The sequence below is a fragment of the Phyllobates terribilis genome, unplaced genomic scaffold (genome assembly GCF_046119375.1).
Source record: "Phyllobates terribilis strain yellow unplaced genomic scaffold, ASM4611937v1 Scaffold_13__5_contigs__length_258822181, whole genome shotgun sequence".
NCBI classification, from domain to species: Eukaryota; Metazoa; Chordata; class Amphibia; order Anura; family Dendrobatidae; genus Phyllobates; species Phyllobates terribilis.
In genome coordinates, this window is record NW_027362773.1 from 131,226,695 (window position 1) to 131,252,251 (window position 25,557).

The 25,557-nt window shown below is 41.7% G+C and overlaps 1 protein-coding gene across 5 annotated transcripts in view; it reads left to right on the forward strand.

The window, feature by feature from the left end:
- TSPAN4 (tetraspanin 4) overlaps positions 1–25,557 on the forward strand; it is a 791,893-nt gene that overhangs the window by 159,205 nt on the left and 607,131 nt on the right. The window contains exon 1 of one of the 5 annotated variants that reach the window (XM_073658690.1): positions 20,381–20,543. The exons of the other annotated variants lie outside the window; for them this stretch is intronic. The gene's annotated coding sequence lies outside the window, so the exon portion shown is untranslated. Of the gene's footprint in view, positions 1–20,380; positions 20,544–25,557 lie in introns of those variants that run through there. 5 annotated transcript variants of the gene reach the window in all.

The window sequence follows — 25,557 nt, forward strand, 5'->3', positions numbered from 1 at the left end:
CACACAGTGGGATACAGGCTGATAGACTTACTATTTAGTCTGCACACAGAGTGGGATACAGACTGATAGACGTACTATTGAGTCTGTACACAGAGTGGGATACAGGCTGATAGATGTACTATTGAGTCTGTACACAGAGTGGGATACAGGCTGATAGACTTACTATTGAGCCTGTACACAGAGTGGGATACAGGCTGATATACTTACTATTGATCCTGTACACAGAGTGGGATACAGGCTGATAGACTTACTATTGAGCCTGTGCACAGAGTGGGATACAGGCTGATAGACTTACTATTTAATCTGCACACAGAGTGGGAAACAGGCTGATAGACTTACTATTTAATCTGCACACAGAGTGGGATACAGTCTGATAGACTTACTATTAAGCCTGTACACAGAGTGGGATACAGGCTGATAGAATTACTATTGAGCCTGTGCACAGAGTGGGATACAGGCTGATAGACTTACTATTGAGCCTGTACACAGAGTGGGATACAGGCTGATAGACTTACTATTGATCCTCTACACAGAGTGGGATACAGGCTGATAGACGTACTATTGATCCTGTACACAGAGTGGGATACAGGCTGATAGACGTACTATTGAGCATGTACACAGAGTGGGATACAGGATGATAGACGTACTATTGAGCATGTACACAGAGTGGGATACAGGCTGATAGACGTACTATTTAGTCTGCACACAGAGTGGGATACAGGCTGATAGACTTACTATTGATCCTGTACACAGAGTGGGATGCAGGCTGATAGACTTACTATTGATCCTGTACACAGAGTGGGATGCAGGCTGATAGACGTACTATTGAGCTTGTACACAGAGTGGGATACAGGCTGATATATTTACTATTGAGCCTGTACACAGAGTGGGATACAGGCTGATAGACTTGCTATTGATCCTGTACACAGAGTGGGGTACAGGCTGATAGTCTTACTATTGAGCCTGTACACAGTGTGGGATACAGGCTGATAGACGTACTATTGAGCCTGTACACAGAGTGGGATACAGGTTGATAGACTTACTATTGAGCCTGTACACAGAGTGGGATACAGGCTGATAGAATTACTATTGAGCCTGTGCACAGAGTGGGATACAGGCTGATAGACTTACTATTGAGCGTATAGACAGTGGGATACCGGCTGATAGACTTACTATTTAGTCTGCACACAGAGTGCGATACAGGCTGATAGACTTACTATTTATTCTGCACACAGAGTGCTATACAGGCTGATAGACTTACTATTGATCCTGTACACAGAGTGGGATACAGACTGATAGATTTACTATTTAGTCTGTACACAGAGAGGGATACAGGCTGATAGACGTACTATTGAGTCTGCACACAGAGTGGGATACAGGCTGATAGACTTACTATTGAGCGTATACACAGTGGGATACAGTCTGATAGACTTACTATTGATCCTGTACACAGAGTGGGATACAGACTGATAGATTTACTATTTAGTCTGTACACAGAGTGGGATACAGGCTGATAGACGTACTATTGAGTCTGCACACAGAGTGGGATACAGGCTGATAGACGTACTATTGAGCCTGTACACAGAGTGGGATACCGGCTGATAGACTTACTATTGAGCCTGTACACAGAGTGGGATACATCCTAATAGACTTACTATTTAGTCTGCACACAGAGTGGGATACAGGCTGATAGACTTACTATTGAGTCTATACACAGAGTGGGATACAGGCTGACAGACTTTCTATTGAGCCTGTACATAGAATGGGATACAGGCTGATAGACTTACTATTGAGCCTGTACACAGAGTGGGATACGGGCTGATAGACTTACTATTGAGCCTGTACACACAGTGGGATACAGGCTGATAGACTTACTATTGAGTCTGTACACAGAGTGGGATACAGACTGATAGACGTACTATTGAGTCTGTACGCAGAGTGGGATACAGGCTGATAGACTTACTATTGAGTCTGTACACCGAGTGGGATACAGGCTGATAGACGTACTATTGAGCCTGTACACAGAGTGGGATACAGACTGATAGGCTTTCTATTGAGCCTATACACAGAGTGGGATACAGTCTGATAGACTTACTATTGAGCCTGTACACATATTGGGATATAGGCTGATAGACGTACTATTGATCCTGTACACAGAGTGGGATACAGGCTGATAGACTTACTATTTAGTCTGCGCATAGAGTGGGATACAGGCTGATAGACTTACTATTGAGCCTGTACACAGAGTGGGATACAGGCTGATAGACTTACTATTTAGTCTGCACACAGAGTGGGATACAGGCTGATATACTTACTATTGAGTCTGCACACAGAGTGGGATACAGGCTGATAGACTTACTATTTAGTCTGCGCATAGAGTGGGATACAGGCTGATAGACTTACTATTGAGCCTGTACACAGAGTGGGATACAGGCTGATAGACTTACTATTTAGTCTGCACACAGAGTGGGATACAGGCTGATAGACTTACTATTGAGTCTGTACACAGAGTGGGATACAGGCTGATAGACGTACTATTTAATCTGCACACAGAGTGGGATACAGGCTGATAGACTTACTATTTAGTCTGCACACAAAGTGGGATACAGGCTGATAGACGTACTATTGATCCTGTACACAGAGTGGGATACAGGCTGATAGACTTACTATTTAGTCTGCACACAAAGTGGGATACAGGCTGATAGACTTACTATTGAGTCTGTACACAGAGTGGAATACAGGCTGATACACGTACTTTTGATCCTGTACACAGAGTGGGATACAGGCTGATAGACTTACTATTGATCCTGTACACAGAGTGGGATACAGGCTGATACACGTACTATTGAGCCTGTACACAGAGTGGGATACAGGCTGATAGACGTACTATTGATCCTGTACACAGAGTGGGATACAGGCTGATAGACCTTCTATTGAGCCTGCACATAGATTTGAGTCCGCTCAGGCAGAGCTCTGTGCTGCTATAGAGCAGCTGTTTTGAGCAATCAGTGGATCTCTCAGGACTCCGTTCCCCAGTGATCCACTCCACATAAGGCCTCGTGCCAAGACCAATTTTCTCATGTGAATACTATCCATGGTTTTGATGTATAGCACTCGTATCTATGATATTCTATGGGTCTATGCACATGTACAATTTTTTCCTTGGACCAAGTGGTACGCGGAGAAAATCGGAGTGTCGTATCAAAATCGGCGATGCAAGTCTATGGGTCCGTGAAAAAATTGGACCGCACTCGGATGACATCTAAGTGCTCTCCAATTTTAACAGACTGACAGAATGGAGAAACCTTTTTTTTACCCCCTCCGAGAAAAACTGATTCCACCTTGATCAGAGTCTGTAACTCTATTACACGGCCTTTGCCTCAATGCTGCTCATGATTTCCTGTGCTTCCAGTTCTGGTCCTCCTGCTGCCATCAAACTACTACATTCTCCTTTGTTTCTGCTTGGCCATCCTGCTGCACCATCATCATCTGTCCGTGCTTCATTACAGGTGACGTAACACCTATCATTACAAAAAAGAGGAATCTATGACCGGTCCTATTTAAGCAATCACGTCACTCAGAGATGTTCGCTGAGATTTTTTTAGAGGTAAATGATGCAGTTCTTAACTTCACCAGAAACACCTCACAACTACACAATGTGTGAATGGGTCCTTAGTGTGAAGTGAACAGCTACCTACCTGGACTTGTCTTCCTCAAGTTTCTGCTTCTGGGGACACAAGATGGATCAGGATTAGAACTTTCTACGTTCTAAACCAATTGTGATGTCATGTGATCGCTATGATGTCATGTCCCCTGTGATGTCATAATAATTGCCACTGCTGTGTTATGTATCAAGTTTCCAACATCAAGGAAGAGTTGAATTAATAAAACAAAATCACAGCCTGCAAATAACCACCAGCCTCATTTTTAATTGAGCCATGATGCACATTAAAACCTAAACACTTTCACCCTTTTATTCTATCACCTTCTTCTCTATGACCTAAAGGAAAACACAGGACGCCATACTGAAATTCCTGATCACGATAAACCGTCAGTTCCCGGTCACCACTGACACATGATCAGTTGATCGTCAGCTTTTCCTCATTTAGGGAAGGGGTTGTCCCGAATGGTAACCCCTGTTGGCCGGGCTCACACTGGCTTACTAAAGCAACCAAATGTTCAGAATTTCCTAGGAATTTGGTCAATAAAATGTTTTCTAAATCATAGCATCATTATAAGAATCACAGCAAGGGACACACAATCCAGCGCTTTTTCCTGAGATTTTTTGGTGAATGATGCAGTTCTGAATCCCACTACTGACCCCCCATCTATACAATGTATGAGTGAGGTCGTAAGTGAAGAGTCCTACCTGGACTTGTTCCCTTCAAGCTGTCAGGCTCTAATGACACAAGATGGCTCAGGTGTTGCACTTGGCACATTCTATACCAATTGTGATGTCATATGATGTCTATGATGTTATGTGCTTTATGATGTCATCAAAACTGCCTATTTAACCCCTTCCCACCCAAAGACATACTTTGATTGAATAGAGTGGATGCAGGTGTATGGATTGAGCTCAGGACTTGATGCTGCTCCACAGAAGGCAATTACTGGCTGTATTACACAGCCAACATCTGCCTCCAACAGCAGTGACCAGAGTGAGGTCCGGTTGCCGCTGTTAACCTGTTAAATGTCACTGTCAATCATTAACCGCAGCATTGAAATCATGCGATTCTGCCCAAGTGACTGTACCAGGCACCTATAAACCCCCTCAATACATCGCGGATGGCCGATGGGTTGCCATAGTATAGAGTACAAGCAATCAAATGATTGCAGGTTCAAGTCCCCTATGAGGATTAAAATAAAAATCAAAATAAAAAAATGTTTTTAGAAACCCATGCATGTTTGCTATTACTGTATTCGTTCTATCCTGGAGAATCATGTTGTCAGGTCATTTTTGCTGCATAATTTTTGCCGTACAAACGAAACCCAAAAACAGACAGACATCACTACTGTAAAAGCTGCCCCCCCCCCATCCCCGCCCTTGCTGTGCCTTACTAACAACTAGGTGGCGCCTCACAGTCTATGAAGCATTGCTCCACTGGACGCTGCCGTATTAGGCCAATTTCAGAGTATATTCACATGGAGCTTTTCTTGGGGTGTGTAGTTCAGGGCCAGATTCACTTCAGGCATCAGTCGCTCCGGCCATTGTCATCTCCTTAGAGACTTTTGTGTCCATTGCATAGTTTGGGGGATAATTGCTGAGACCAGGTGACCCCCTGCTGCTCATATGTTTGTAACCATTTCTAATTCTACAGGTGTATTGTATTTGGATGGTGATTCCTGACACATTTGTGCCACTATCTTTCTGGTTCTACACTTTAGGCAAACAGGTGCTGTCACTTAACCCCTTCACAACCTTGGGATTTTTCATTTTTGCCTTTTCATTTTTTGCTGCCCCTCTTCCTTCTTCAATATGGCCTTGAGAAGGCTTGTTTTTTGCAGGACAAGTTGTACTTTTGAACGACACCTTTGATTTTACCATATAGTATATCAGAAAACAGGAAAAGCTTCCAAGTGCGGTGAAATTGCAAAAAAAGAAAAAAATTGTTTTTTTTTAATTTTTTTTACCATGTTCACTAAATGCTAAAAGTGAATTGCAATTCTGATTCCTCAGGTCATTATGAATTCGCAGATACCAAACATGTATAGGTTCTTTTTTATTTAAGTGATGAAAAAAAAAATCCAAAGTTTGTAAAAAAAAAAAAAAAAAAAATGGTGCCATTTTCCGAGATCAATAACGTCTACATTTTTCGTGATCTGGGTCCAGATGAGGGCTTATTTTTTGCACCCTGAGCTGACGTTTTAATTAATACCATTTTGGGGTAGATATGATCTTTTGATCGCCCGTTATTGCATTTTATTGCAATGTTGCTGGGACCAAAACGACGTAATTCTGGCATTTAGAGATTCAAGATTGTTGGAAGACCATTTCCGGTGACTACCTTTTGAAGCTCATCAAGAGAATGCCAAGAGTGTGCAAAGCAGTCATCAAAGCAAAAGGTGGCTACTTTGAAGAGCCTAGAATATAAGACCTATTTTCAGTTGTTTCACACTTTTTTGTTAAGTATATAATTCCACATGTGTTAATTCATAGTTTTGATGCCTTCAGTGTGAATGTACAATTTTCATAGTCATGAAAATACAGAAAAATCTTTAAATGAGAAGGTGTGTCCAAACTTTTGGTCTTTACTGTATATAGGGTTAATAAAGTTTTTGAATGTGGTTTTGAGCACCTTGAGAGGTGCAGTTTTTAGAATGGTGTCACTTTGGGTATTTTCTGTCATAAAGGCCTCTCAAAGTCATTTAACCCTTATAACTTCCTAACAAAAAAAAAAAAATGTTTCCAAAATTGTGCTGATGTAAAGTAGACATGTGGGAAATGTTATTTATTAACTATTTTGTGTGACATATCTCTCTGATTTAAGGGCATGAAAATTCAAATTTTGAAAATTTTCGCCAAATTTCTGATTTTTCACAAATAAACGCAAGACATATTGAAGAAATTTTACCACTATCATGTAGTACAATATGTCACAACAAAACAATCTCAGAATCAGGGGGATCCGTTGAAGAGTTTCAGACTTATTACCTCATAAAGTGACGGTGGTCACAATTGTAAAAATTGGCCTGGTCATTAACATGCAAACCACCCTCGGGGCTAAAGGGGTTAATATGCTGGTCCTTGTTTTACGTTCCTGCTCCTATGGACATGTGTTCCCAAGACAATGTTTCACCTCATGCTTCTTCCAGGGGCTTCTTCAAAACTGCATCAGTTCTTCTAGTTACTTGTCACTTGCTCACAGTGAAGGAACATCGTGGAGAAGTAACCACAGATCTGTGGATGTCGCTTGTGCAAATCCTCCTGTCTCTTAATGTAATCCCAGACAGACTCGATGATGATGAGTTCATGGCTGTCTTGTGCCTTCATACTTGTGCCATATAATTACATCTAAAACTCCTTGCTCTCCTTTACACTGAATATGTTTTTCTTCCTATCCTCTCCCATATGTTTTGTCCCTGCTATACCTTCCCTGTTTCCCACTCAGTAATTTTCATGTTTTGAATGAGAAAAAAGTGTACAATGTTCCCAATGCATGGGAATAAAAACTAGTATAAAGATTTTGTGCTTAACTCATGTTTTTGAACACACTGCTATTATTTTGAACACTACTGTAACTATGCTGTTGGCAATAAATCAATCGAACAAGAACAATGTAAATAGTAACATAGTTTTTAAGGTTGAAGGAAGACTAAGTCCATCTAGTTCAACCCATAGCCTAACATGTTGATCCAGAGGAAGGCAAAAAAAAAAACATGTGGCAAACACCAAGCTCCACATTGGGGAAAAAAATCCTTCCTGACTCCATACGACAATCAGACTAGTTCCCTGGATCAACGCCCTATCAAGGAATCTAGTATATATAACCTGTAATATTATACTTTTCAAGAAAGGCATCCATGCCCTTCTTAAATTTTAATAGTGAATCACTCATTACAACATCATGCGGCAGAGAGTTCCATAGTCTCACTGCTCTTACAGTAAAGAATCCCCGTCTGTGATTATGATTAAACCTTCTTTCCTCCAGACGTAGAAGATGCCCCCTTGTCCCCGTCTCTGGGCTCAGAGTAAAAAGATCAGTAGAAAGGTCTTTGTACTGTCCCCTCATATACTTGTACATAATAATAAGATCACCCCTAAGCCTTCTTTTTTCCACAGTAAATAACCCCAAGTGTAATAACCTGTCTTGGTATTGCAGACCCCCCAGTCCTCTAATAACCTTGGTCGCTCTTCTCTGCACCCGCTCTAGTTCAGCTATGTCTTTCTTATACACCGGAGACCAGAACTGTACACAGTATTCTAAGTGTGGTCGCACTAATGGCTTGTATAGAGGTAAAATTATGTTCTCCTCATGAGTATCTATGCCTCTTTTAATGCATCCCATTATTTTATTTGCCTTTGCAGCAGCTGCCTGACACTGGCCACTAAACGTGAGCTTGTCGTCCACCAATACACCTAGGTCTTTTTCAGTTACAGTTTTGTCCAGTGTTTTACAATTAAGCATATAATTATACATTTTATTTCCTCTGCCCAAGTGCATTACCTTACATTTATCCCCATTTGCCATTTATCAGCCCAAGCTTCTAGTTTACATAGATCCTCCTGTAATATAAAATTGTCCTCCTCTGTATTGATTACCCTGCAGAGTTTAGTGTCATCTGCAAATATTGAAATATTACTCTGTAAGCCCCCTACAAGGTCATTAATAAATATGTTAAAAAGAAGGGGGGCCAATACTGACCCCTGTGGTACCCCACTGTTAACTGAGACCCAGTCTAAGTGTTTTCCATTAATAACCACCCTTTGTTTCCTATCACTGAGCCCATTCTTAACCCACATACATATATTTTCCTCTATCCCCATTGTTCTCATTTTATGTATCAACCTTTTGTGTGGAACCGTATCAAAGGCTTTTGAAAAGTCCATATACACAACATCCACTGCATTTCCTTGGTCCAGTCCAGAACTTGCCTCCTCATAAAAACTGATCAGATTAGTTTGACAGGAACGGTCCCTCGTAAACCCATGTTGATATTGGGTCATGAGGTTATTCTTCTTCAGATACTCTAGTATAGCATCTCTTAGGAAATCCTCCAGGATTTTACCCACAGTAGAGGTTAAGCTTACTGGCCTATAATTTCCACGTTCGGTTTTTGTCCCCTTTTTGAATATTGGCACCACATTTGCTATACGCCAGTCCTGTGGTACAGACCCTGTTATTATGGAATCTTTAAAGATTAAAAATAATGGTCTATCTATGACTTTACTTAATTCCTGCAGTACTCGCGGGTGTATCCCATCCGGGCCCGGGGATTTGTCAACTTTAGTGATTTTTAGACGCCGCCGTACTTCCTGCTGGGTTAAGCAAGTGACATTTAATGGAGAATTTTTGTTATCACTAATCATGTTTTCTGTCATGCGATTTTCTTATGTAAATACGGTTGAAAAAAAAACATTTAGCATATTGGCTTTTTCTTCATCCTCATCCACCATTTCACCCAGACTATTTTTAAGGGGGCCAACATTATCATTTTTTAGTTGTTTACTATTTATGTAGTTAAAGAATATTTTGGGGTTATTTTTACTTTCTCTGGCAATGATTCTCTCTGCCTCAATCTTTGCTGCCTTGATTTGTCTTTTACATAATTTATTTAATTTTCTGTATTTATTTAATGCCTCATCACTACCTACTTGCTTTAGTTCTCTAAATGCTTTCTTTTTGTCACTTATTGCGCCCCTTACAGCTCTATTTAGCCATAGTGGTTTCCTCCTATTTCTAGCATGTTTATTCCCAAAGGGTATATATTGTGCACAGGTCCTATTCAGGATGTTAATAAATGTCTCCCATTTGCTTTGTGTAGCTTTATGTCTCAGGATATCGTCCCAGTTTATTGCACTAAGATCATCTCTCAACCGTTGGAAATTTGCCTTCCTGAAGTTTAGTGTCCTTGTAACCCATCTACTACACATCTTATTAAAGGTTACATGAAAACGTATTATTTTGTGATCACTATTACGCAAGTGACCCCCAACTCATATGTTTGATATGCAGTCTGGCCTATTGGTTAATATTAGGTCTAGCAGTGCCCCCCTTCTTGTTGGGTCCTGAACCAGTTGTGAAAGGTAATTGTCTCTCATAGTTGTCAAAAACCTAAAAACCTGTTACCTTTGCTTGAACTACATATTTCTGTCCCCCAGTGTATTTCAGGGTAGTTGAAGTCTCCCATAATAATGACTTCTCCTTGAGTCGCTGCTTCATTTATTTGCTTTACGAGGATATTCTCCGCTACTTCCATTATTTTTGGAGACTTATAACAAACCCCTATCAGTAATTTATTATTTTTTCCCCCTCCCCTTATCTCCACCCACAGGGACTCTACATTTTCATTAGATTCACATATATCCTCCCGCAAGACAGGTTTTAAGGATGATTTTACTTATAAACACCCCCCCCCCGCTTGTTTGTACGGTCATTTCTGAACAGACTATAGCCCTGTAAATTAACTGCCCAGTCATGACTCTCTTCCAGCCACGTCTCAGATATCCCTACCATGTCATAATTATTTTCCAACAAAATTAATTCTAATTCCTCCATTTTGTTGGTGAGGCTTCTGGCATTAGTGTACATGCATTTTATGTATCTCTCTGTACCTCTATTCCTTCTTACTTTATTGACTGCTCTAACCCCACCCCCAATTTCTTTATTTGTGCCCAGGTCACTATCTGCACTATCTTCCCCACCTATAAAATGAATACCCTCCCCCCCAATCCCTAGTTTAAACACTCCTCCAACCTTCTAGCCATTTTCTCCCCCAGCACAGCTGCACCCTCCCCATTAAGGTGCAGCCGGTCCCTAGCGTAGAGTCTGTAGCCAACTGAGAAGTCGGCCCAGTTCTCCAGGAACCCAAATCCCTCCTTCCTACACCAGTTCTTGAGCCACTTATTTATCTCCCTAATCTCCCGTTGCCTCTCTGGCATGGCACGTGGTACCGGTAGTATTTCAGAGCATACCACCTTGGAGGTCCTTGCTTTCAGCTTGCAGCCTAATTCCCTGAAATCATCTTTAAGGACCTTCCACCTACCTTTAACTTTGTCATTTGTGCCAATGTGCACCATGACCGCTGGGTCCTCACCAGCCCCTCCCAGTAATCTGTCAACCCGATCAGCGATGTGCCGGACTCGAGCGCCAGGTAGGCAGCACACTGTTCGACGATCCCTGTCTTTGTGACAGATTGCCCTATCTATTCCCCTAATAATTGAGTCCCCCACTACCAGCACGTGCCTGGCCTGCCCTACTCTCCTATTTCCCTCTTTACTGGAGCTGACACTCCTCCGGCTTTCAGGGGAAAATAGCTGAATACACCTAATATAGCAAGTGTCTTCTACAAATTCAACACCAAATGCTACTTTTATTGACAGCTGCAGTATCATAATTAATCACCTCTTCATGACAAGTGTCTTTTAGTACTTAGTAGAGTACCTCTAGCTGTTATGACCTGCAGAAAAGTTGATGCATAACCAGACATCAGCTTCAGGCAACGTTCCTGAATTTTTTTTAGCCCATTCCTCATGGGCAATAGTCTCCAGTTCACTAATGTTCTTGGGTTGGTAATAGTGGTCCAAAAGGTTAAGGGATTATGCAGACATCCATGAAAATTGGTCCGAGATTGGACCAGAATGCCCTGCCTGGCTGCAGCTCTCCCAACCTGAGTGTGACAGCTTCACAGAAATACATGAAGCTGTCACATTCGGGTCAGGAGACCCGCGGCCAGTCTGTGCATCAGCGGTCAGTGCCTGGAGTGATTTGCGCAGATATATCCAGGAGCCCTAAGAGATCATTGCCTTGCACAATGAAGGAAACGGATTTAAAAAGATACAACTGTATTCAATGTCCTTGAGAGAGTTGGAAACAAAATTCACAAGTTCAAAGTTGTGGGAACAACTTAGTAGAGCTCCTCTAGCTGTTATGACCTGCAGAAAAGTTGATGCATAACCAGACCTCAGCTTCAGATAGTGTTCCTGAAAAATCTTAGCCCATTCCTCATTAGCAATGGTTTCCAGTTCCCTAATATTCTTGGGTTGTTAAGAGTGGTCCAAAAGGTTAAAGGCTCATGCAGAAATCCATGCCAATTGGTTCGAGATTGGACCGTAATGCACTACCTGGCTGTGGCTCTCCCAACCTGAGCGTGACAGCTGTCACATTCGGGTCAGGAGACCCTTGGCCAGTCAGTGCCTGGACTGATTTCCATGGACGTCTGCATGACCCTTAAGAGATCATTGCCTGCAGAAGCAAAGAAAATGATACAAAGAGATGCAGCTACATTCTATGTCCTTGAAATAGTTGGAAACAATATTCACAAGTTCAAAGTTGTTACGGATCCGGGTGGTGGAACCTCTGTGCTGCGGTGCAAGGAGGGACCAGAGGGGCGTAACTAAGTATCTACTTGGCCTGACCAGGGTCACACGGCGGCTCAGTCGACTCCGTGAACCAGGGAGGGACCGAGCAGAGGGACCAGATGCCACTCTGGGACCGACCTTGTATGAGAGCAGGTGACTCCCACGGGTCAGAAGGTTGGGACTGACCGATACAGTGGAAGAGCACGGCAGGCAGGATGACGGGTGGTCCAGGTAGTCAAGCAGGCTGATTCAGCTGAAATCCAGACTGGTGCTCCGGGTAGGCAAGCTGGCGGGTACAACAGATAACAGGCAGGTGCTTCCAGGTAAGCAGGCAGGTGGGCACGGCAGGTAAAGGCAGACAAGCGGGCACGGCAGGTAACAGGCAGGTGCTTCCAGGTAAGCAGGCTGGCGGGCACAGCAGGTAACAGGCAAGTGCTTCCAGGTAAGTAGGCTGGCGGGCACGGCAGGTAACAGGCAGGTGCTTCCAGGTAAGCAGGCTTGCAGGCACGGCAGGTAACAGGCGGGTGCTTCCAGGTAAGCAGGCTGGCAGAGCCCATAGACAGACTGGCGGACTGGACTGTAGACAGACTGTCAGGCTGGAAAGTAGTCACACTGGCGGACTGGACTGAAGATCAGACTGGCGGACAAGACTGACTTGCAGAAGACCTGAGGGCTGAAGCAAAGTAAGAATCACAGAGCAACAACCTTGCACGGGCACCTCCATATTGGAGGAGGTGCCTTATATAGGGAAAGTCCCCAAGCCATTGGCCGGGGACTTTTTAGGATGGCGGGCGGCCCCGTTTAAGAGGGAGTGAGTGCGCGCCCTAATCACAGAGCCAGGGAAGCTGCATGCACCAGCAGCAGCTGCAGGGAAGCTGTTAGACGCCGGAGCAGGACCGCGGCGGTAAGGGGGACGGCGTCTCTGCCTGGCAGGGGGCAGAGACGCCAATGCTACAAAAGTTATAGGAACACTGTCTAAACTACCTGAACATGTCATAGTAAAACGCATACTAAACCCTAAAGGTCTCTAAGATGTACAGTACAGACCAAAAGTTTGGACACACCTTCTCATTTAAAGATTTTTCTGCATTTTCGTGACTATGAAAATTGAACATTTACACTGAAGGCATCAAAACTATGAATTAACACATGTGGAATTATATACTTAACAAAAAAGTGTGAAACAACTGAAAATATGTCTTATATTCTAGGTTCTTCAAAGTAGCCACCTTTTGCTTTGATGACTGCTTTGCACACTCTTGACATTCTCTTGATGAGCTTCAAGATGTAGTCACCGGAAATGGTCTTTCAACAATCTTGAAGGAGTTCCCAGAGATGCTTAGCACTTGTTGGCCCTTTTGCCTTTACTCTGCGGTCCAGCTCACCCCAAACCATCTCGATTGGGTTCAGGTCTGGTGACTGTGGAGGCCAGGTCATCTGGCGTAGCACCCCATCACTCTCCTTCTTGGTCAAATAGCCCTTACACAGCCTGGAAGTGTGTTTGGGGTCAATGTCCTGTTGAAAAATAAATGATGGTCCAACTAAACGCAAACCAGATGGAATAGCATGCCGCTGCAAGATGCTGTGGTAGCCATGCTGGTTCAGTATGCCTTCAATTTTGAATAAATCCCCAACAGTGTCACAAGCAAAGCACCCCCACACCATCACACCTCCTCCTCCATGCTTCACGGTGGGAAGTCCATCCGTTCACCTTTTCTGCGTCGCACAAAGACACGGTGGTTGGAACCAAAGATCTCAAATTTGGACTAATCAGACCAAAGCACAGATTTCCACTGGTCTAATTTCCATTCCTTGTGTTCTTTAGCCCAAACAAGGCTCTTCTGCTTGTTGCCTGTTCTTAGCAGTGGTTTACTAGCAGCTATTTTACCACGAAGGCCTGCTGCACAAAGTCTCCTCTTAACAGTTGTTGAAGAGATGTGTTTGCTGCTAGAACTCTGTGTGGCATTGACCTGGTCTTTAATCTGAGCTGCTGTTAACCTGCGATTTCTGAGGCTGGTGACTCGGATAAACTTATCCTCAGAAGCAGAGGTGACTCTTGGTCTTCCTTTCCTGGGGCGGTCCTCATGTGAGCCAGTTTCTTTGTAGCGCTTGATGTTTTTTGCAACTGCACTTGGGGACACTGTCAAAGTTTTCCAAATTTTTCGGACTGACTGACCTTCATTTTCTTAAAGTAATGATGGCCACTCGTTTTTATTTAATTAGCTGCTTTTTACTTGCCATAATACAAATTCTAACAGTCTATTCAGTAGGACTATCAGTTGTGCATCCATCAGACTTCTGCACAACACAACTGATGGTCCCAACCCCATTTATAAGGCAAGAAATCCCACTTATTAAACCTGACAGGGCACACCTGTGAAGTGAAAACCATTTCCGGTGACTACCTCTTGAAGCTCATCAAGAGAATGCCAAGAGTCTGCAAAGCAGTCATCCAAGCAAAAGGTGACTACTTTGAAGAACCTAGAATATAAGACATATTTTCAGTTGTTTCACACTTTTTTGTTAAGTATATAATTCCACATGTGTTAATTCATAGTTTTGATGCCTTCAGTGTGAATGTACAATTTTCATAGTCACGAAAATACAGAAAAATCTTTAAATGAGAAGGTGTGTCCAAACTTTTGGTCTGTACTGTACACCTCTACTGACCCAAAAGCACAAGAAAAGTCTGCTTAGAAATGCTCAAAAACATATAAATAAGACACAAAAATGTAGAGATTTTGCTCTATGGAGCGATGAAACAAAGCTTGACATTTTTGGGACTATGAATCTGTAGTTTACATAGAGGAAGAAGAATAAAAGATATGGTAAAATTAACATCCTGCCTATCGTGAAACATGACGGTGGCTTGGTAATGCTCTGGGGCTACTTTGCTTTTTCTTTCAATGGTAACTCCCGTGTGTAGCTTGCAATATGGATTCTATCAAGTATCAGGAAATCCTGGGTTGATATGCTTCTGTGAGGAAACTGAAGCTTGGTTATCATTGGACCTTCCAATAGGGCAATGATCCTCAAATTCTACCAAAGCGTGGCTTCAAAATAAATCTTTACCGTCACAGTTGGACTTGAGCCCCATAGAAAATCTTTGATGGAATTTAAAGGAGGGGGTTGCAATACTCAAATCTAAGACTGTTAGTGAACTGGAGGCCATAGCCCATTGCACTAACATTCTTCAGGAACGCTACAGAAAACTGTTTCTAGCTATGCATCATATTTGCAGTGGTTTATAACAGCTAGAGAGGCGCTACCAAGTACCAAAGATGCTTCTCATGAAGAAGGTGAATAATTCTGAGACTGTGGTTGTCAGTAAAAGTGTCATTGTGCGTTGAATTTATAGAAGCCACTTGTTATATTACTTGTGGTAAGCTATTTATATTGTTCTTGGTTTATTCTAAACAGAAGCAAGTTTATAAATGTAGCTAATTAACCTAATTTGCAATGGGAGGGGGGCTGAATTATTGTGACTGTATAGTGTAATAACTTGTATTATCTTTCCAAAAAAATGTACGATGAACTGTTAACCATAGGTTAATCTCCGCTTAAAAGAGCAACAAGTCTGTGTCTATCATAAGACGCTTCACCTATCGATTTGCGAGGAGTGAAGACGTGTACTGAATTCCTACATCTCCACCTGTCTATGGTCTTGCAGAACTCCTTCCCCAGAGAGCCTGTTGCTGACAATTAGTAGCTTGCTCTGCGTTATCGGCGCTCCGGTATCCATCCTGCTGTCTTCTAAATAACTCTGCTTTCACTGATGTGCATAACGTGCAATTTATCCCCAGCACCATATTCACCTAATCTAACCTCGACTGAATGCTGCTCATGATGAAAAACCCAATGCAGCAGCTTCAGAAAATTACTTTTTGTTACTAAAACAAATGTAACTTATTGTCTTCTACTTCATCTTGAGCTCAGTGTATCCGCTGACCAGCTTGGCAATATCCATGATTTATTTCCTTCCTTTTATGTATTGACAACAAAGCCGATAGATGGGTAACTGAGGTTCTAGAAACTGCGACAGAAGATGAGTGCACGTGCTTTAAAGGGGGATAGTTTGCAAAATACATTTCCTTTAATTGCTTTCAAATAGAATTCCACAAGAAATGTCGCAGCCCACAGCATGCAGCAAAATTCTGCCCTCCATTATGGTCCATTGCATTTTTGACAATCATGCAGCCATTGGTTCCCCAATGGGTAAGTGGAGATTTAGCCATTCTGCCACCGAAGCACGGATGCACCCTCTGTTCTTTCCCATAGACTACTTTCCTTTCACAACTTTTTCACGCTACAGATCACTGTTCACTTGATGGTCCTGATTCATCGAGACTAGCGTTTTGGAAACTAGTCTTAAGTGAGTGCTGGAGTAAGTTGCTGAATCAGTTAATACACATGCACCTCTTTAATGAATTTGGCGTATTTTTCAACTGTCGTGGCCACCGCCAAGAATGTGTACCAGCCAGGGACTAGCATTCATTTTTGCCATGATTTGCACAACCTTATGATATAAATTTTGATATACTTACCTTGACATGCTAGAGCCGGGATGTCACTCTACACAAGGAGAAACGTTACCCCTTAGACCTCAGTCCAGAGCCGCTCACCTAGCCAAATCAGTTCTCATACTTTGCACTGACAAGGGCCAACAGCCTGAAATACTGTGTCTGCAAATTGAGATTCTGATTTGGCTTTTATCCTAAGTCATATTGCACGACTCGTTAAAGGGTTGATTGTGACTTGTAGGATCGCTGCTTCCAATAGGCTAGAGTTCAAGTCCTTTTTTTCTCTGAAGAGGCAATTTGGATATACTTGTTGGGACCCCTGGGCCATGTACTGTCATGCCTGAGCTTCGCCCACTTTTCTTTTAAGGAGGCAGAGCTGGCCAAGACTGGTGTAACAGCTCCAAAAGATGTAAAGTTTTGAGCCAGAATTCTGCCCAAAACTTATTGATGAATTGGGCAGGATATGTTTTAATTCTGGCCGGAATCTGGATTATAGGGCTAAAGACTTTTATAAACAGAGCTCTAACAAGTGCTCGTGCAGCTCCAGCTCAAAATCTGAATAATATATGTACTCTCAAAATCTACAGATTACCCTGCAAAAAAAGAAACAGCCCTCACTCAATTCCATCAACTGAAAAATAACAAAAGTTACGGATGTCAGAATAAAGTGACAAAAACCAAACTACTTTCTAAAGAGTAGCTATCATCAGAAAATTACCTTTCTAAAAATCAGATTTTTGTGTTAGTATTTCAAAAAATGTTGTCAGTGTTTTATTTTTCCCCATTTTTTTTTTTTAAAAAGTGTAATTTTACAATTTTCAGACTGGTCACTGAGGCTTTTTTATACTCATACTTCCTGTTTCTTCAAGTAATGTTTTCAGTAGTCTCATTATCATCAGAGGCAGGATTACAATGACAGGTAACACCTTTATACACAGCTGACCACAGGATCCACCAGTCACAATAGGCGATGTCACAACTCATAGACCTATGATAGGAAGAACATAACCTAAGTAACAAGATAAAGGTGCAATGTAGCGCACCCCAAATAGAACAACAACATTTAAACTACAATCTCGATTGTCAATTGGCAATCTTGAATACACATGTATATATGTATTTCCTTAATAGTGGGCACAGGCTGGTGACTCTGTGCTTTGCCCTTTACTTTTCCCATAACCAACATGGCGACGCCAGTGCCATGCACATCGCGTCTTTTCTGGAGTGTGCACGCAGTCTCTCGCTGGGATCACCTGTGATGTCACGGATTGCGCCGCGGCGCCTTGTTGTGTCGGTGCTGTGGTCCTGGAGATTGACACGCGGCTTCTTCTGACAAGTAGCGATATGCGCCATATACTTTGCACCTGGCATCATTTACTCTCTATTGGCGGACAGATCATCCCTGCGCCTATATTAACTGCACCTGGCCAACTTATTTTTACCACTCCCTGAGGAAGCACGTTGTGAAACGCGCGTTGGAGTGAGGGGCAGGCGTGGATACATCCCCAGCATGAATTTGGGTCAGTATACACCTTAGACTCAGTTTTGAATCTGGCACAATTGGGTGTTATACCACTTCATATGTAGGTTCCCTTGTTAGTGGAGTGTATGCACTGTGTTCAAGATGTCACAACTCTCCCTTCTCTCCTCCCTTCACAATAACTAATGCACAAGCTCATTAGATGATTCCGTTCAAAAGATAGGGTCAGGGTCTGTTCATTGTGACTAATGTACGTGTGTTGTTTCCTGAAATGAAAAAAAGTTAGTTTCAGAAAAAATATCTGTAGTTACTGTCCACACGGATGATCAATTTGGCCGTGTTCACATGTAGCGTAAATGCTGCATTTTTTCTGCTGCTTTTTATTCGCACTTTTTCTACAAGTGTCCGCACCAAAATATGCTAGAACAGCCTTCTTTGATTATTGCATTTGTTGTTTGTTTTGTTTTTTTGTTGCTTTTTCTCTTTTATTCAACACGTTTTTGGTGCAGATTTACAGCAGCGTTTATAACGCATATTTTGTAGTACAGAAGCTTTGATTCCACATTTAAAAACACAGCATAGTTTTTCACATGTATTTTTTCGGGCTCCCCATAGAAGCCTGTAGAGAATAAACGCACAGAAAAACACAGTTCAAAAGCATCTTTAAATGCACAGTAGGCATGGGTTTTCCTGAAATGGCATCTGCTTTGCTTGGACAGTTAAATGCAGCAGATTTTTAGCAAATAAAACTCAAAAGTGGAAAAAAATGCTTCATTTATGCTATATGAGAAAGTGAACTGGAGTAGAAGTTGGTAACATGTAAGCATGTTCACACTGGCCATTAAACCGACAAAAGCTAAAATAGAGACAAAATGAACATATACCCTGCTGTAAGTGAATAAGTAAAAGCAATAGTGGATATAAACAAATAAGTTACAAAGTAAATACCATTTTTGATAAAAAAAAAAAAAAAGGTGAAAGCCATCTCTGCAGCGCCAAGATGTACCCAAATTCGGGATGGTCCTAACCTCTAGTATTAAAACCTTACCAAGCGTCAGTGACATCAGTGTAAATGAGGGCTGAGCAGGACCAGGTCCTGAACATGGACACACAGAGGTTAGGACCATCCCGAATTTGGATACACCTTGACCCTGGTGGGGTGGCTTTTACCCCTTTTTCTTTTTTTTCTTTTTTTTTTTTTTTAAAAAAAACAACGGTGTTTACAAAGTACCCAGTGTTATTTATTTGCACTATTACTTTTATTTATTTACTTACAGCAGGGTATATGTTCATTTTGTCTATATGGGAAAATGGCCTAGTATATTGGACGTTTCCTGGCATGCATCATGTCCATTTGTGATTACACTTCCATCCTACCATTTTCCACCTTTGCTCACTGTTGGGAGGACACAGGTATCTCTACTTTAATTTAAATGCATGCACATTCATTTATAAGTTGCTTTTTTGTGTATACAGAATCCTGCAATCTAATATTGCATTTAAAGGGTTATTCCCGTAATCAAAAGGTATCCCCTGCCCATAAACCCTGGATCCTAGAAACTATCCACCTTGAATGGCGCAATGGTGCACAATCATGGAACAAATGGCCATCCGCTCCATTCATTATCTATGGGACTGCCGGAAACAGCCGAGCTCTGTGCTGTGTACTCTGCTTTGTCTGGCAGATCCATAAACAATGGTGAAGTGTGCAAAACCCTCCGCTTTATATGCTTGAGTAAGTTACCACTCTTCTATGGAATTGATGCAGTAAATATATTTATGTATCATTTTTTATCATACAATAAATAATTAGTTACTAAAACAAAAAACCCCTTTAATGCCGAGTGTATGATATTCATGTATAAATGATTAAATCTCGGCATTTCTGAGCGCTAGGCATTCTCTCTGGTATTATATATGACCGTGCTGAGTGCTGTCACATTACACTAAATTATGATATCGGCCACAGAATCAATGCTGACCTTCAGTGTTATGCATGACTATAAAATCCCAGATTGTAGAGAATAAATACTCTGAGTTTCCCTTCACTTTTGGATGTGACTTCTTCCAGCACACTTGTTACTAATGATCTATGTGACACTTTAATTTTCACCGCAGTAACCTTTTTTTTCGGATCATTGTCTGGTCATGATAATGTTAACCAAAACTTTATTCTCATAAGGCAAGATGTCTCAGCAGCTGCTTTTTCTTTTCTTTTTATTTTTTCTATCCCTTTTATGTTCCTGCTATTAGAGGACACTTGTTCATGTGTTTAGAAGCAGAAGACAATTGCTCCAGGGCTTTCTAGAAGTTCTTTTTTTGGATCTGCGTCTGACCCCTTCCGTTCAGTGCTCTGGCATTAAACCGGGCGATGAACTCTTTCTTCCGTTCACCCCTCCTGAAAAACCACATGCCTTTTTTACAGTTTCTGCAGTCTTCTCATGTCACTGCTTCAGGACCATAAACAGGATCCAAGTCGCTGTGGATTACATACTCGCCCAGTATATCACGGGCCATTTTAAAGGTAAGGTCTAATTTTAAAGAAGAGTGAAGATTTATTTAATCATTGACATGATGCCGTAGCTGTCCTGTGTCCTGGGACCGTTAGCAAATTTTTGGGTGGATCGTTGACGTCGGGGCGAGTAGTAGGTTGCAGCCTAAAGTGCAATCCAGGTGGTCTCACTTTTTATCTCTTTGCAAAACCAATTTAGACATAGGGTGGAGGGAGGGGATGCATTTTGTAAAGGTATTCAACTACAAAGCTAAGGTTAGGTTCTGTGACCTTGAAGTTACAAACTAGGGTGTACTTTCTAAAGTGCACCCCCATTTTTTCCACTACAGGGACACATTATTTATTATGCAAAGTTATGGGCAATTATTCATCACATGCTTTTTATTGCCAGAGCCACCAGGCAATATCATTCCTGATTTCTATTTATTCACTTGTGCGCAGTTCTCCATACTGCTCCAGCTGTACCTCCTTTCTTCATGAGTACTGTATTTTTTCACTTAGGTTTATTCCCTGTGCTATAATTGTATATAATCATTTTCCGCATACATTGCAATCGCAGCACATGCAGTTATAATAAGCATATAATTTCCTACCCATCTGTGATCTTTTAAGTGGCGCTAAAATTCAGCACCAACTTTCTTTTTTTAAGACTCCGTGAATATAATTTGCAATTAATTCACTTAGGTTTGCTATGTTTATTTGCTTGCTACATTACATTGCTCCCAAAGAATATAAGGAAAGAGCAAAAAGTGGTTGTATAATTGCACAGCAGAGGCAGAAGGTCTGCAGCTGACAGTGAAGCTTCGGTTTTGATTGACATTGGTTATTTTGTTGACAAATGTAAAATCCTACCATCTTCAAGTACTTTACTGCAATATACAGACATGATAGCCTGGAGCTACACTCAGCGGGCTCCTATAGTACCGAGCTCTCTGCAGCACAGATATCTAGGAGTCAGAAGAGCAGGCTTTTTCCAGATAATGCCCCAGCAGGTTTTGCTGGGAGATGTTGGCTCAGCAGCTGCTTTGAAAGCTCAAGAACAAGGGTGAGCAACCTGCGGCTCTCCCGGTGTTGACTCTACTACTAAACTAAAATGCAACTACAGCTGTCAGGGCATGCTGGGAGATGTAGTTTTACAGCAGCTTGAGTGCTGCAGGTTGCTGGTTCCTGTGCTACAATATACACTGTGTGCCGAATTATTAGGCAAGTTGTATATTAGAGGATTACTTTTATTATTGATCAACAACTATGTTCTCAATCAACCCAAAAGACTCATAAATATCCAAGCTTAATATTTTTGGAAGTTGGAGTGTTTTTTTTTTTAGATTTGGCTATCTTAGGAGGATATCTGTTTGTGCAGGTAACTATTACTGTGCAGAATTATTAGGCAACTTAATGAAAACCAAGTATAATCCCACCTCACTTGTTTATTTTCACCAGAAAAAACAATATCAGTGCACAAAATTTAGAAATAAACATTTCTGACATGCAAAAACAAAACCCAAAAAATTAGTGATCAATATAGCCACCTTTCTTTATGATGACACTCAACAGCCTTCCATCCATAGATTCAGTTGCTTGATCTGTTTTCGATCAACATTGCGTGCAGCAGCCACCACAGCCTCCCAGACACTGTTCCGAGAGGTGTACTGTTTTCCCTCCCTGTAGATCTCACATTTTATGATGGACCACAGGTTCTCTTTGGGGTTCAGATCAGGTGAACAGGGGGGCCATGTCATTATTTTTTCTTCTTTTAGACCTTTACTGGCCAGCCACGCTGTGGAGTAGTTGGATGCATGTGATGGAGCATTGTCCTGCATGAAAATCATGTTTTTCTTGAACGATACCGACTTCTTTCTGTACCACTGCTTGAAGAAGTTGTCTTCTAGAAACTGGCAGTAGGTCTGGGAGTTGAGCTTCACTCCATCCTCAACCCGAAAAGGTCCCACAAGTTCATCTTTGATGATACCAGCGCATACCAGTACCCCACCTCCACCTTGCTGGCGTCTGAGTCGGAGTGGAGCTCTCTGCCCTTTACTGATCCAGCCTCTGGCCCATCAAGAGTCACTCTCATTTCATCAGTCCATAAAACCTTTGAAAGATCAGTCTTAAGATATTTCTTGGCCCCTTCTTGATGTTTTATCTTATGTTTCTTTTTCATAGGTGGTCGTTTTTCAGCCTTCCTTACCTTGACCATGTCCCTGAGTATCGCACACCTTGTGCTTTTTGATACTCCAGTAACGTTGCAGCTCTGAAATATGGCAAAACTGGTGGCGAATGGCATCTTGGCAGCTTCACGCTTGATTTTCCTCAATTCATGGGCAGTTATTTTGCGCCTTTTTTGGCCAACACGCTTCTTGCGACCTTGTTGGCTATTTGCCATGAAACTCTTGATTGTTCGGTGATCACGCTTCAAAAGTTTGGAAATTTCAAGACTGCAGCCTCCCTCTGCAAGACATCTCACAATTTTGGACTTTTCAGAGCCCGTCAAATCTCTCTTCTGACCCATTTTGCCAAAGGAAAGGAAGTTGCCTAATAATTAAGCACACCTTCTATAGGGTGTTGATGTCATTAGTCAACACCCCTCCTCATTACAGAGATGCACATCACCAGATTTACTTAATTGGTAGTTGGCTCTCAAGCCTATACAGCTTGGAGTAGGACAACATGTATAAAAAGTATCATGTGATCAAAATACTCATTTGCCTAATAATTCTGCACACAGTGTAAAATAAAATTCCATCGTTGATTAACATCTTTATGTAAAGTGCCAAAATTTAAAGGGATATTCCATAGGATGTGCCGTAAATGTTTAAAATGAACCTGACAGCAGGATGTGCCCATAGAAGGTAATAGGAGCCCTTTATAAGCCCTATTATGCCATTTTTAATAATGTTTGTATTATCACTAAGCATTTCTGCATTGTGTTTAAAAATGTTTAATGCTGACATATGGGTTCCCAAACTGATCTGTGACCACTGTCTGCACATTAGTATGCATGCAGCAGCATGATTGACATCCCTGCACACACTGCAATGTCAGTCATGACGCTGTGGGGGTAATATCTGCACCCCCGCATTAAATATCATTGATCTCGTAGATTGTGAGCCCTCGCGGGCAGGGTCCTCGCTCCTCCTGTACCAGTCGCTGTCACATTGTGTTCAAGATTATTGTAATTGTTCTTGTATTATACCCCTTTTTCACATGTAAAGCGCCATGGAATAAATGGCGCTATAATAATAAATAATAATAAATAATAATAATACACTGCAGCAACACTTAGTGACAATACAGGGATCATTAAAAACGCTATAGGGAGGCTGACAAAGCACTCCTAGTACTTTCTAGGGGTAAAACCTGGGTTCCCTTTGAAGTGTGAGCACTTCTTTAATTTTTTTGTCTTTATAGCCAATTCAGTGATAAGTTGCACTTAAGGCTGTGTACACATGTTGAGGTTTTGCTACGTGGTTTTCAGTGCAGATTTGTCACAACACCTAAAGGGTTTTCTGATGTCAGCAAACTGAATGAAAATCCTGAAGCCTCATGCACACATTGCTTTTTTTTCAGATTTAAATCTGCAGCAGGTCGATTTTTTTCAGCATTTTTGCTGCAAATTGCACCTATAGTAATTAATAATTAATGAGTGAGGAAAAATGTGCACCAAAAACTCAAGTAAAAAAATGGACCAAAAATAGTGCGGTTTTTTTTTCTGCTAAGAGATGCAGAAATTTCTGGACCAAATACTTAATGTGTGCACATAAAAAATATCACCTGTCCGTAGGATAGATGATAAATGTCTGATCTCTGGGGGGCCAACACCCTGACAGCCACCGATCAACTAGAATATGGATCCCAGTCCCTCATTATTCCTGTCTCATATTTAATGGGAGTCATAATCACCGCTTGATACTAATTACGCCAGGATGGAATTATGTGGCATGGTTGCATGCAGACCCGGACTGGCCCACAGGAGAACAGGAGAATCCTCCAGTGGGCCACCACCCTATTATATGAGCAGTACATATATACTTGAATCACTATGTACAGACAAAGGCAGAATATTATTCATGTAACAATCTACCCAGTTCGTTGTTATATAAGTTTGTGATTGAGTATAATGTCATATTTGCATGTGGCTGAAAAGTGGGGCCCTGGAGTTGGTTACTGGTGGGCCCTTGGCGTCCCCAGTCTCACACTGGTCGCACGTGCTCGCTAACGCTCCATGTTGCCATCAGTAGTGTAACATTTAGGCCCTGATTCATCGTTTGCCTTTTTCACATTATTTTTTTTTATCTTGTCTTTCTTTTGCACTGGCAAAATTGTGTGTCAAATTCATAAAACGGCACAATGTTTAATGAATTAGCCCAAATTCTAGGATTCTTATTTTTTGGCTACTCTGCACCTTGTTAGAGAAAAAAGTTGCCTAATCCTTTTTATAAGCCTTAGAAAATCGCACTTTAGTCTTCAAAAACTTAGATTTTGTTCTCTATTAGAGTACTGGGGTACAATTCAGACATTTTTAAAAACTTTCAACTGATGCATTAGGCTAAAACATCTGGATAAGGAAAACCATGTCCTGAATGGTGAAGAAAAAAATAGCCAAAAACGAGTAAAATACTTCAAGTAAGTAAAGTTGATTTAAAAAAAAAAAAAAGGCGTAAATTAAATAATGAGGCGCAAATAAAGTCACTACCGTATTAGGACGCACTCAGACGGCCGTATTACTTGTGCGAGGATCGTATAGCAATTCTTGGACTGTCCGTCTGTTCTCCTGACCTGAGCTTGACTGCTGCATAGAAATACATGCTGTCACGCTCAGGTCAGGAGCGCCAACGGCAGTCTGAGGATTGTGATGTGATCCTCGTGCGAGTAATATCACCATCTGACTGCGCCCTTAGAACCATTTTTACTCCAGAAAAAAGGCATGATCATGATCAGCCACTTAGTCCCTAGAATCATTTAGGGCAGAGCTTCAGCATATTGATTTCTTTTTGTCCTAGTGCATGTTGACCTCAAATCCCTGCTG